Genomic DNA, 13,919 nt, shown 5'->3' with positions numbered 1-13,919 from the left:
AGGCATACCACGCCAGCCGCACCACCGTGCTAACGGCATGCCATCCATGCCAGCCACACCTCCGTGCCAAAGGCATACCATGCAAGCCGCACCACCATGCCAAAGCGGTGTCGGCCATGCCTCCATGCCGCTGGCTACCAAACGAAGAGTTGCAATAATCAACGGCTACCCTTCCTTCTGAGATGCAAATTTCAGCCATACAAGTTCGCCACCAAACACATGGCATCTTCTGGCCCAATGCCAAATTCCACGGTTTATGCCAAAACCCTAATTTAGCCACGCCTAAAACATACCAAAACGGTGACGTCCATGCCTCCATGTCGCTGGCTTCCAAACGAAGGGTTGCAACAATCGAAGGATACCCTTCCTTCTGAGATGCAAATCTCAGCCGTACAAGTTCGCCACCAAACGCATGGCAACTTCTGGCCCAATGTCAAATTCCACGGTTTATGCCAAAACCCTAATTTGGCCACACCTAAACATGGCAAAGCCATGCCGGCCATGCAACCATGCCCCTGGCTGCCAAACGAAGGGTTGCAACAATCTACGGATACCCTTCCTTCTGAGATGCAAATCTCAGCCGTACAAGTTCGCCACCAAACGCACGGGAACTTCTGGCCCAATGCCGAATTCCACTGTTTATGCCAAAATCATAATTTGGCTGCGCCTAAAACATGCCAAAGCCATGCCTTCATGTCGCTGGCTGCCAAACGGAGGGATGCAACAATCAACGACTACGCCTCCCCCTGAGATGCAAATCTCAACCGTACAAGTTCGCCACCAAACACATGGAAACTTCTGGCCTAATGCCAAATTCCACGGTTTATGCCAAAACCCTAATTTGGATGCGCCTAAAACATGCCAAATCCATGCCGTCCATGCCTCCATGTTTATGGCTGCCAAACAGAGGGTTGAAACAATCAACGCCTACCCTTCCCTCTGAGATGCAAATCTCAGCCGTACAAGTTCGCCACCAAACGCGTGGCAACTTCTGGCCCAATGCCAAATTCCACGGTTTATGCCAATACCCTAATTTGGCCGCGCCTAAAGCATGCCAAAGCCATGCCTCCATGCCGCTAGCTGCCAAACGAAGGATTGCAACAATAAACGACTACCCCTCCTCCTGAGATGTAAATCTCAGCTGTACAAGTTCGCCACCAAACGCGCGGCAACTTCTGACCCAATGCCAAATTCCAAAGTTTATGCCAAAACCCTAATTTGGTCACGCCTAAAACATGCCAAAGCCATGCCGTCCATGCCTCCATGTCGCTGGCTGCCAAACGGAGGGTTGTAACACTCAACGGATACCCTTCCCTCTGAGATGCAAATCTCTGCCGTACAATTTCGCCACCAAACGCGTGGCAACTTCTGGCCCAATGCCAAATTCCACAGTTTATGCCAAAACCCTAATTTGGCCGTGCCTAAAACATGCCAAAGACATGCCCGACCATGCCCCCATGCCGCTGTCTGCCAAACGGAGGGTTCCAACAATCAACGGCTACCCCTCCCCATGAGATGCAAATCTCAGCCGTACAACGCCACCAAACGCGTGGCAACTTCTGTCCCAATGCCAAATTCCACGGTTTATGCCAAAACCCTAATTTGGATGCGCCTAAAACATGCCAAAGCCATGCCGGCCATGCCTCCATGCCGCTGGCTGCCAAACAGAGGGTTGCAACAATCAACGGCTACCCTTCCCTCTGAGATGCAAATCTCAGCTGTACAAGTTCGCCACCAAACGCGTGGCAACTTTTGGCCCAATGCCAAATTCCACCGATTATGCCAAAACCCTAATTTGGCCGCACCTAAAACATGTCGTTCATGCCTCCATGCCGCTGGATGCCAAACGGAGGGTTGCAACAATCAACGACTACCCCTCCTCCTGAGATGCAGATCTCAGCCGTACAAGTTCGCTGCCAAACGCATGGCAACCTCTGTGATGCGATGCCAAAACTTTGCGGTTTGTGCCAAACCCTAATTTGGGCCATGCCAAGAGCATGCACGAGCCATGCTGGCCATGCCTCCATGCCGCTGGATGCCAAACGGAGGGTTGCAACAATCAACAGCTACCCCTCCTTCTGAGATGAAAATATCAGCCGTACAAGTTTGCCACCAAACCAAACGATTTGTGGCAACCTCTTGGCTACGATGCCAAAATTCCGCGGTTTGTGCCAAACCCTAATTTGGCCGCGCCAAGAGCATGCACAAGCCATGTCGGCCATGCCTATGACTGTCAAACGGAGGGTTGCAACAATCAACAGCTACCCCTCCTCGTGAGACACAGATCTAGGTCATACAAGCTTGACGCCAAACCACACGACTTGTGGCAACCCTTTGGCTACGCTGCTAACTCTTTGGTCATGACCCCCTAATTGGCCACGCCAAGAGCATGCGCAAGCCATGCAAGCACCGTGGCCACGACAATGGCTACCAACGGAAGGTAGCCACAATCAACGGCTACCCTTCCTCTCAAGATGCAAAATCTCGGCCGTCGAAGGTCGCCATCGAACTGACAAGCCTTTCAATTTTAACTGGCCAAACAATAGCAACATGCTGCAGGTTTTCCACGAAAACACTCGAGATATCAAGACATGTCACAAACTGGGGGATGCTCATCAGGGTATTGGTCTGGAGGTTTACACCGTGCGGCGTGCAATATGCCCGTTACAAGAAAGTGTCATAAGAGTAAGGCGGTTAGTAATGACAAGAAATAATGGTGAAACGTATCCTTCATTATGGAAACATCAATTCCAGGCGTTACCCGTTACCATTCTCTCCCATTACTCAACCGTTTCCACTTCTTACGAGGCCAGTGTACGTTTTGTTGCGACTTGTATAAATAGGTCTCACTATTTCCACCAAAGAACAAGTTTTGGTCAAGAGAATCCAACACTCAGAAATCACTTGTTAGCTTCCTAATCTGCTAGTGTTTCACTTTCTGATACAAGTCGTCGAACAACCACTCTTCCAGAATCAACTATTCTGGTCTCAACACTCTCTTCACTTCCCTCCCCAAGACCAACCCTTCTCCTTCACTTTGTGACCGAAGCAAGTCTGGAACGACCATTTCTTGGTTTAGGCCATATTTGTACAAATTGATCTCTCGAATCAAAGTACTCCATTACAGTACATTGTTTAGGGTTTAGACTCGTTTCTCACCCACACACATGAAATTACCGAAATCAGCAAAACCGTTTTCACCCTTAAACACTTTGATAGACTAATAAAAAAAGTTCCTTTAGTGTTTCTCAACACTACAAGATGTAAGAGTTGCTGGAAAGAAACTCTTTCTTGGTGCCATGGTGAGCAAGACATTGTTCACCTCAACACAGCTTGATTGTGTTGAAAGTGCATCCTCACCAAGAAATGCCTTGTTATGTATACGGTGAGGGAAGCACAAGAACTGGGGCACACATATTAAGTTGGGTATGATTTTGAATGTTTAGTAACGCTGTAGAATTCGATCGGATTCTTATAAAAAGGTATGTCTATAAACATGGGCAAGATTTGTGTTTTTATTTGCTTAGAGAACTTATAATGATCCACGTACCTTTCTTATCGTTCATTTCTACCTAACTTGATTTGTGTTTAAGGTTCTTAAATGTTTAGGTTTGAAAATAATAGTTCGGAATATTTGGACTACATGGTACACATACCAGGTATGCATAACATCATTTAAAATTAAAATCCAGGGGTTTAAGTACGCATACCCGTTTGCATACTGCTCCAGGATACGAAAATTCGTTTGCAAACCCGTATGCATACTTGACGTCGATATTCGGTAAATTTGTTTTGACCGTAACTTTTTCGTCCGAACTCGGAATTACCTCATTATTTTTGCATTCTCTTCCTATTTGAATTCTCTTCAAAATGGTGATGAGAAATATTAAATTTGAATTAGTTGAGGTTGGTCTTTGTCCCGTATCTTGGTTTTGAGTAATTTGCTCCGTCTCGTCGCCCTTGTTCTACTTCTGTTGGACTTGGGCACTTGGATTCTTGGAGTAATTCTATTATAAGATCATTTGTAGCTTTTACAAGAATGGTGTTGGTGAATCACAAAGAAGGAAGTTCAAGAATGGGCAGTACTACACATTGTCATGGGATTCTTGAATGTTCACAATCATCTTATGTGAGCCATGGTGCATGGTCGTTATTGACTTTGTATGTTCTTTTTTGATAAGAAAATCTTTTTATAATCCTTTGGTATCTATTATTGGTGTAAATCCGTGCGAAAAAAATTTGATTCTACCCTGTAAGGACAAATCATCTTGTATGTGCATTGCGAGTTTGTCTTGATATGTCTAGTAAAACTTCTTTTTTATGTTTTTAGAAGAATAACTAGGGTTTGGAATAGCCATTATTGTGAGTACACATAGCTATGTCCAACAATTTTCATCTTCTATGTTATTAGATTTATTTATTTAAATTCTAAGTTTTTGGAAGATGATTTTTGTAATTTTAATCTTTATGATTTTATATATTGCAAATTGTTATGGGATATGTTGTTTACGTCCGTGAACCAGTGAATGTCCCATACTTGTTCAAAAGTTATCTCTATTATGTCGGTATGACTGTATTGATAGAAGATAGAATGAACTTTTGACATTACAAAATTTAAAGCCTTATTATGTCATTGTTTTGATGGAAGAAAGGATAAAACTTTTGTTTACAAGGATTAAGTCTATTATATGTCATTGTGCAAATAGTGATGGAAAATAGAATGAATCCTTGTTTATGCCGCATTATTGGTCGATCTTCAACCCACATATTTGTGCACATATTGTGTTGCTCCGTAAGGTTCCTTATGTTTGAGCATGACCAACTAAATTGATCATTATATTTTGGTTATTTTAGTTGTTGCTCCGTAAGTTCTCTTATGTCGAGCATGACCAATTGAATTGATCACTTTTTGTGGTTAATTTAGTTGTGTAATTCCGATTGAATTAATTATGAATTTTCTTGTGATTAATTTAATTGTGCACTTCGATTGGATTAATCATGAATTCTTTTGTGAATAATTCAATTGAATACTTTGGACTCAAATTCATGTTTTCATGTGATTTGGTTATGTCCAAAGAAATCCTTCTTTTCTTGTGAAAGTAAGGTCGCCGTTGTTGTTCTTTCGGGAATGACATTTCATGGGGGAGAGTTAATTTTTAACTTGTGCTTAATTTCCAAATATTTGTGGGGAGTGCGGTTGTGGAATATTTGGGGTTATATTGTATTTTTATAAACTCCTTGATGAATGCATTTAGATTCGGCTTTATGATGGCATCTAAATAAGTTGATATGGTACTCTCTTTTGATCATGAAGTATCTGTGTAAAAATTTCATGAGGAACCCGCTAGTTTTCATACCTTTGCCAATTTATATTGACAAAAAGGGGGAGAATTAATGTGTAGTGTGATACTACAAATACATATGGTTTACGGATCATTATGTAAGGGGGAGTAGTTTCATGTTGCGATGAAGTATACTAAGGGGGAATGATACATATCACCATAGTATTATTGTCAAAGTTGTGATACAATTGGACTTTGATATTGTGTAATAATACTATGACACCGTATAACAATGATTGAGAGCATTTTGTTTTATCTTCATTATCGCTAGGATCTTCAACAACTGTGATGCTGAACATACAACCTTTAAGATCATGGAGTACTTGGAAGTGATGAATATTTCGAGTCGCGTTGAAGATGCATGCCAAAGAGATCAAGCATTTGGATGAGAAGCTACAATTTCTATCTATTTTGTAATCTATATGTATTGATAGTTTTGTCATTAAAATTGACAAAGGGGGAGATTGTTAGAGCACTGCTCGGTCGAACTCGCATGCGTTGCTATCTCAAACATGTTTGTCAATGTTAGTGATCAAAACTATAAGTATTGATTTCTAGCCTAATTATAGATGTCTCGGACTAGGACATAGATAGTGTAGTTGAGCTTAGAATTCACACAGTTCATCATTTGAAGACGAAAAACTACTAAGGGGAGCTTGTGGAACTTCTTCGACAAAAGGTATGTGGAGAATTGAACTCATCCATCACTTGGAAAGTCTATTTCTACAATCTCTTATATTGAGACATAAGTCGTGTTACGATATAGTTTTCTTCATACACATTTGAGATTTCGAGCTGAGTATATCTCGCTTACATATTTCTCGAAATATGTGTTGGTAAGATTTCGCTTCGACCAAGTTCATCGTATATCATGAGAAAATTGTCGAGTACCATCTACATGGTTTGTATGATACAATCATTTGATGTAGGCTTGGAATATTTCGATAATGATTATTTAAATATATTGAAAATTGCTTTGGTGCTAATAGTGTGTGAAAACGGCTATTGTCATTATAGAAGAATGTTTCAATGATTGAAATAAAGAATTGAGAATGTAACCATGTTTGGTTAAAAGCCTATATAGTGTGTTTGCACATTAGTGTATAAATCCACAAACCGGGAACCAAGTGTACGCATATGTGTGTATACCAAATTGGTGAAGGAGACAAGATAAGTATGTGTAACCGTACGCATACTGGCGGAAATTTTCGAACCGAAAATATCGGCTGAGTTGGGAATTACAAACTCCTAAACTAGTCACCTTAAGTATGCGTACCCGTACGCATACTGGCGGAAGTTTTCGAACCGAAATGTTTTGCTGAGTTTGGAAACTTAACAAACTCAAATCCGGATGCTTAAGTACGCATACCCGTATGCATACTTAAGCTGGTTACTTTGTCAAATCGGTCAGTTCATGGACTTAAACATTTAAATCATAAGGAATGCAATCTTTGCAAACCGTGGCTATAATATTCATGGTTGATTCAAGTGAATCAAATCGATTTTGCTTCATTCGTGTTCTTATATAATTCTATGAGAATATAGCAATTGAACTACTCTTTAACTAGTTTCATTTGAGTAAACTCTAAAAAACAATCTTAATCGTATGGTAGAGAAACAAGATGTTGCGGAATCACAAACAATGAGATGAAGATGTTTGTGATTACTTTTTATATCTTGCCTATCGGAGATATCAATCTCACGCCAATCAATCTGATTGTACTCGTACGATAGAAGATGCAAGATCAGATCACACAACTACGATAAAAGTAGTATCGGTCTGGCTTCACAATACCAATGAAGTCTTTAAGTCGTTAACCTGGTTTTAGAAGAAGAAAACCAAAGGTTAAAGGAGAACCGACTCTAGTATGCAAACTAGTTTCACACATAAGGTGTGGGGATTAGTTTTGCACAATTCTAGATGTCTCCTTTATACAGTCATTTAAATCAGGGTTTGCAATTAAGTTATCTTGGTAACAAATCAATCAATATCCACCGTTACATGAAAACCTGATTTACATTCAAGCTAATATTTCTTAACCGTTAGATCGAAATCTTAGCTTGTTATACACACTTGACAATGCACGCTTCTAGGTTTGTTAACCATACCCAAACGTATGCACTTGTTGGTTCAATAATAGTTAACCAAATGGTTAGCCATATGAGCATTTCATATCAAACATGTTCTTCTTCACCATAACTAGTTCAAATGAACTAGTTAGAGAGTTGTTCAATTGCAAGGAAATCTCATGTACTACACAAGACACAGTTGAAGCAAAGATGATTTGATTCACTCGAATAGGTTCATGAACTTTTATAGCCACGGTTTGAAAATTGCATTCCTTAGTCTTTTTAAGTTTAAGTTCAGAAATTATCTTCAGATATATAACCTTCTCAAGTTCGCAGACTAGGTTCGCGGACTTAAGTTACCGGTTAGAGTTTTCAAATAACAGCAGAAATTCTCGGGTTTGAGAATTTTGCCGGTTCGTGGACTGAGTTCGCGGACTTAGCTTCACGCAAGTAGTTTGTCAACTTCAGCAGAAATTCTCGGGTTTGAGAACTTCGGCAGTTCACGGACTTGGCTCACGCCATTCTTCCGGTTATCTTGATCAACAAAGTTCGCAAACTTTGGTTCAAGGAATAGGACTTATACATAAATGTGTTTTCACAACAATGCTTATGTCCACCATTGGTTATGTAATATAAACTCTCATTTCAAACGTTGAAACATTCTTAGAGGACGTTATATAGTTGTTATACCATTTCGCGTCAAAGCAATTTTCAGGATGATTGAAACATATCATGACTTTCGTCACATGGTAAAGATAAACTTGATCGAAGCGAGAAGCTTACCGACACATATTTCGCGATATAGATAGGCGAGGTATACTCGGCTCGAAATACCAAATGTGTATACAAGTCTATATATATAGCATACGACTTCTTGTCTCAAAGAGTAGGAGATAGAGTAGATAGACTTTTGAGTTACAGATAAGTTCAAGTCTCCACATACCTTTTTGTCGAGAAGTTCCACTGGTTCCTTGAGTAGTTCTTCTTCTTGTATGATGAATCGCCATGAAGTCCTTGAGCTCAACTACACTTTCTATCCTAGTCCGAGACTTAACTATTATAGGCTAGAAATCAAGACTTATAGTTTTTATCACTAACATTGGCAAACATGCTTGAGATAGCAACGCATGCGAGTTCGACCGAGCAATGCTCTAACAATCTCCCCTTTGTCAATTTTAGTGACAAAACTATCAATACACATGGAATACAAAAAAAAGATAAAGAAAATTTAGTAGATCCTATTCCGCATGTATAATCTTCAACATTCCTCGAAATCTTCGTCACTTCCAAGTACTCCAATGATCCCAAAGGTTGTAAGTTTAGCATCACTGCTATTGAAGATCTGTAGCTATAACAATGAGAAAGCATCGGTCTCGATCATTGTTATACAGTGTCATAGTATTATTACACAGAGTCAAAGTTCAATTGTATCACAACTCCAACAATAATACTATGGTGATATGTATCACTCCCCCTTAGTCAATACTCCATCTCACATGGAAACCACTCCCCCTTACACAATGATCCGAAAACCATATGTATTTGTAGTGTGAACTACATATTAATTCTCCTCCTTTTTGTCAATAAAATTGGCAAAGTACAAGAACGGGATCATAATGAAATTTCCGAAAGAGACATTTCATGACAAAAGGAAAAAAATACATACCAACTAATTGAGATGCAATCATAAAGCCGAAGCTAAATGCATTCATTAAGGAGTTTAAAGATACAATATAACCCCTCTAAAATTCCACAGCCGCACACCCCTTAAGATATGACCATTAAACACAAGTTCAAAAGAACTCTCCCCCATTTGATGTCATTTCCGAAAGAACAACAAGAGCGACCTTAATTTCGAAAGAAAAGAAGGATTTTTATTGGACACCAAAAACCATAAGAATGATTTCCTATATCCAAAAACTCAATCAAATTAATCACAAGTAAACCCATGATTAATTTAATCGGAGTACGCAACAAAATTAAACACAAAAAGTGATCAATTCAATTGTTTGTGCTCAACATAAGAGAACTTATGGAGACACGAAAATACTCAACTAGATTAATTACAAGAGAACCCATAATTAATCTAATTGGAATACACAACCAAACTAATTACAAAAGTAATCAATCTAATTGTCATTGGTTTTTCTCGACATAAGAATACTTACGGAGCAATAACTAAATAACCAAACAAGATGATTAATTTAGTTCAATATGCTCGACATAACATATCTCACGGAACACCAACTAAGATAAAAAATCAACTTGGTTGTATCAACATAAGATACATTACGGAACCTCACAGTAATACATAAAATATGGATCAGGGATGATCAATACTGCGGAATACACAAGGATTCATTTTATCTTCAATCACTATTTGCATAACGACAATAATAGACATAATCCTTGAAAACAAAAGATTTTAACCTATCTTCCATCAAATATTTGACAATATAGGCTTAACTTTTGTATTTGTCAAAAGTCCATTCATTCTTTTATCAGTACGTGAATACCAATCACGGACGACTTTAATTTTGACAAAGTATGGGATAAACATAGTTCACGGATGTAAACACCAATATCCCATAACAGATTGCAATATAACAAATCCTAAAGATTAATATTGCAAAAACATCATCCTCCAAATATTTTTAGAATTTAATACCAATAAACCTAAAAAAGAACAAGAAGATGAAAAAAAATAGCTATGTGTAGTCACAATCATTGTTATTCAAAGCACTAGTTATTCTTCCAACTAAACCAAAAAGAAGACTTACTAGGCAACTAATAAAACTCAGTTTTCCTTGATGATTTCATACCTCTGGAATGGTCCATCTAAATAGGAGTCATTGATATCCTTGATTTTGTTGACCGTAGAGACACCATGTTCATGAGTCAGAACGTTAGTTTTTCGATCAACAATGCGAACAAAGTGCCGAGCCTTAGCGCGGTCAAGAATAACTTTCTTCCGATTCCTGATCAAGATGTTCTGAGTACCAAGGATTTTTGCTTGTCCATCAATAAGTTGGTTTATCTGCAATTGAAGGTTAGCAAGTTCGTTCTTTACTCATTCTGAACGAGAATTAAATCCTTGACAGATTCTTTAATCCAAGAGTTATATTCCTTCCTTTCAAGCATCTTCTTCAAAATAAACTCTTGAGCAGGATCACTTCCTTTGAGATCATCCTCTATAGTAGGTTTAACTTCTTCCTTGGGAACATTTTCCATTGAGTTCCTTTCTGAAGATTAATGAACGCATATATGAGATATATATATATGTTCAAGTGTACACCCTAGATAGAAACCCTAGAGTTCCTTGAGGATATGTGGACGTTTGTGGACTAAGCCATACGTCAAGACAAAATGGACCCAACCAGGAAAACTGCATACTGTGTCGCTTTCAAAATTTCTTCAGCCCTAAAAACAAAGGTCACAGTGATGAAAGAAATAAATACTAAAAACTCACATCATAAGATATCAAACATACAAACTGATTAAAATCAGCTAATTACTTGAGCATCTCTCAAACATCATCCTTGTATCTCTCAAGTTAGATACAAGAACGAAACTTTCTGCTACTAGGTAGCAGAGGGAGACACAGTCTCACCATAGGTTTTGAGAGAGTAGTTGTGATTTCACCAGGATATCTGACCTCAACATTTCTTGTTTTCCCTAGGACGTTTCCAAACATAGGAAAATTTCGCACAGCCCTTCCCGAAGGTTCAAGAAAAGAGGCTTTCTGATTACTGAGTCTAGGACCTCTAGAGATCGGTTCTAGAGGATTTTCCGAAATGGGTCTTCATACTCTAGACTTAGATTTACCAGAGTTGTTCTTATAAGTACATGACATGCTTTCATTAGCAATACAAGAATTTGTACCACTAGAATGCACAAAGGTCTTGTAATGATTTCTAGGGAAGAGATCATTCTTATAAGTTGTCTGGTTTCCTGTGGACATAAGGTTCACTGCTGTAGTCGACTGACCATTTTTCCGTTGACAACGAAGTAAATTGTGAAGTTTAGCAATTTGTTTCCTCTTGGCAAAACAATGGATAGCATAATGGTTCCCTTTTTCATAGAAAGTACAGGTTCGTGGAGGAGAAGCAAAAAACGACATCTGTTTTAACTTCACAGCCCTGTGAGAAGATGGTAAGTTAAGTAAACTTTTCTTGACACAATCTTCTCTTGGAGGATATTTCTTCATGTACTGTACGTCAGGAACAGTTGGAACATAAGAATTTTTCCTTAAGACAGAGTTATCCTTTTCCAAGGACTTGTACTGTTCATGGGCTAGTGAAAGGGATGCTTCTAGTTTCTCTTTTTCAACACGAATTCTGTCAAGATCAGATGAATGCGTCTTGATCAAACGTTTTTCTCTAATTGACCCTTCTTTGACAATATTTTCAAGATCACAAATCTTTTCACGCTGTAGATTATTTTCTTGAAGAAGTTTCTCAATATCCTTAGAGAAGGACTCAATAATGTTATAGAGTACACGTTCTCGATCAATAGACTTTTCAAATTCATCGATGATTTGATCATGATTATGAAGATCGAAAACCTCAGTAAAATTTCTTGCGATTCTGGTGAGCTCCATTTCAGATTTTATCATTGTGTCCAATGTCTCATTGGAGGAAGATTGATCAACAAAAGATGAGACAATCTTCCTACCTCGGTATTCAGAAGAATCAACTAAGGAGCAATCATTTGAGGTATTCCCGAGACAGCTGACATATTTGAAAGCTTTAGGAGGCATCTTGGTATGCGTAAGATATTCTGTCCTCAGATTCAGATTGCTACAAACACAGACTTGTAAGGTCTTTTACGTGTTTGCCTGCTCTAATACCAATTGAAAAAGCGGGGGTCTAACAACACCGCCCAATATTTCGCTTAGCAGTCTGTATGGACAAACTCGAATATACTTTTAAGAGAATCAACAAGACTCAATCAATTAAAAGTATATCAACGAGTTTATATCTCTCTTCTTGATTTGATTTACTCAAGCAAGAACTGCGAGTTCTAATCAAATACAAGGAATAACTTGGATGGTACCAAAGACCAATATCCAAGGATCAATCAATGAAAATCAACAACCAAAGGTTGGATTACTCTAATTGATGATCTAACACACAACTTGTATTATTTCAATTATAAAGATAAAACAATATAATGCGGAAATTGAAACAACACAGACACCAGAAATTTTGTTAACGAGGAAACCGCAAATGCATAAAAATCCTGGGACCTAGTCCAGATTGAACACACACTGTATTAAGCCTCTACAGACACTAGCCTACTCCAAGCTAACTTCGGACTGGACTGTAGTTGAACCCCAATAGTCTCCCACTGATCCAAGGTACAGTTGTACTCCCTACGCCTCTGATCCCAACAGGATACTGCGAACTTGATTCTCTTAGATGATCTCACCCACAAGTAAGAGTTGCTACAACCCAAAATCGCAGGCTTTGACAATAAACAAATCTGTCTCCCACAGACAAGTCTATCAAAGGATCAATCTGTCTCCCATAGATAAACCCTAACGGTTTTGTTCCGTCTTCTAATAATAATCAAGGTGAATAAGAACCAATTGATAATCCGGTCTTATATTCCCGAAGAACAGCCTAGAGTTATCAATCACCTCACAACAATCTTAATCGTATGGTGGCGAAACAAGATGTTGCGGAATCACAAACAATGAGACGAATATGTTTGTGATTACTTTTTATATCTTTCCTATCGGAGATATCAATCTCAAGCCAATCAATCTGATTGTACTCATACGATAGAAAATGCAAGATCAGATCACACAACTACGATAAAAGTAGTATCAGTCTGGCTTCACAATCCCAACGAAGTCTTTAAGTCGTTAACCTGGTTTTAGAAGAAGAAAACCAAAGGTTAAAGGAGAACCGACTCTAGTATGCAAACTAGTATCACACGTAAGGTGTGGGGATTAGTTTTGCACAATACTAGATGTCTCCTTTATATAGTCTTTCAAATCAGGGTTTGCAATTAAGTTACCTTGGTAACAAAGCAATCAATATCCACCGTTAGATGAAAACCTAATTTAGATTCAAGCTAATATTTCTCAACCGTTAGATCAAAAACTTAGCTTGTTATACAGACTTGACAATGCACGCTTATAGGTTTGTTAGCCGTACCCAAACGTATGCACTTGTTGGTTCAACAATAGTTAACCAAATGGTTAGCCATATGAGTATTTCATATCAACCATGTTCTTCTTCACCATAACTAGTTCAAATGACTTCAAATGAACTAGTTAGAGAGTTTTTCAATTGCAAGGAAATCTCATGTACTATCCAAGACACAATTAAAGCAAAGATGATTTGATTCACTCGAATCAGTTCATGAACTTTTATAGCCACGGTTTGCAAACTGCATTCCTTAGTCTTTTTAAGTTTAAGTTCAGAAATCATCTTCAGATATATAACCTTCTCAAGTTAGCAGACTAGGTTCGTGGACTTAAGTTACCGGGTAGAGTTT

This window comes from Papaver somniferum, chromosome 2 (assembly GCF_003573695.1).
Source record: "Papaver somniferum cultivar HN1 chromosome 2, ASM357369v1, whole genome shotgun sequence".
In the NCBI taxonomy this organism is placed as follows: Eukaryota; Viridiplantae; Streptophyta; class Magnoliopsida; order Ranunculales; family Papaveraceae; genus Papaver; species Papaver somniferum.
The sequence above is the reverse complement of the archived record's forward strand: the minus strand, read 5'-3'. Positions refer to the sequence as shown.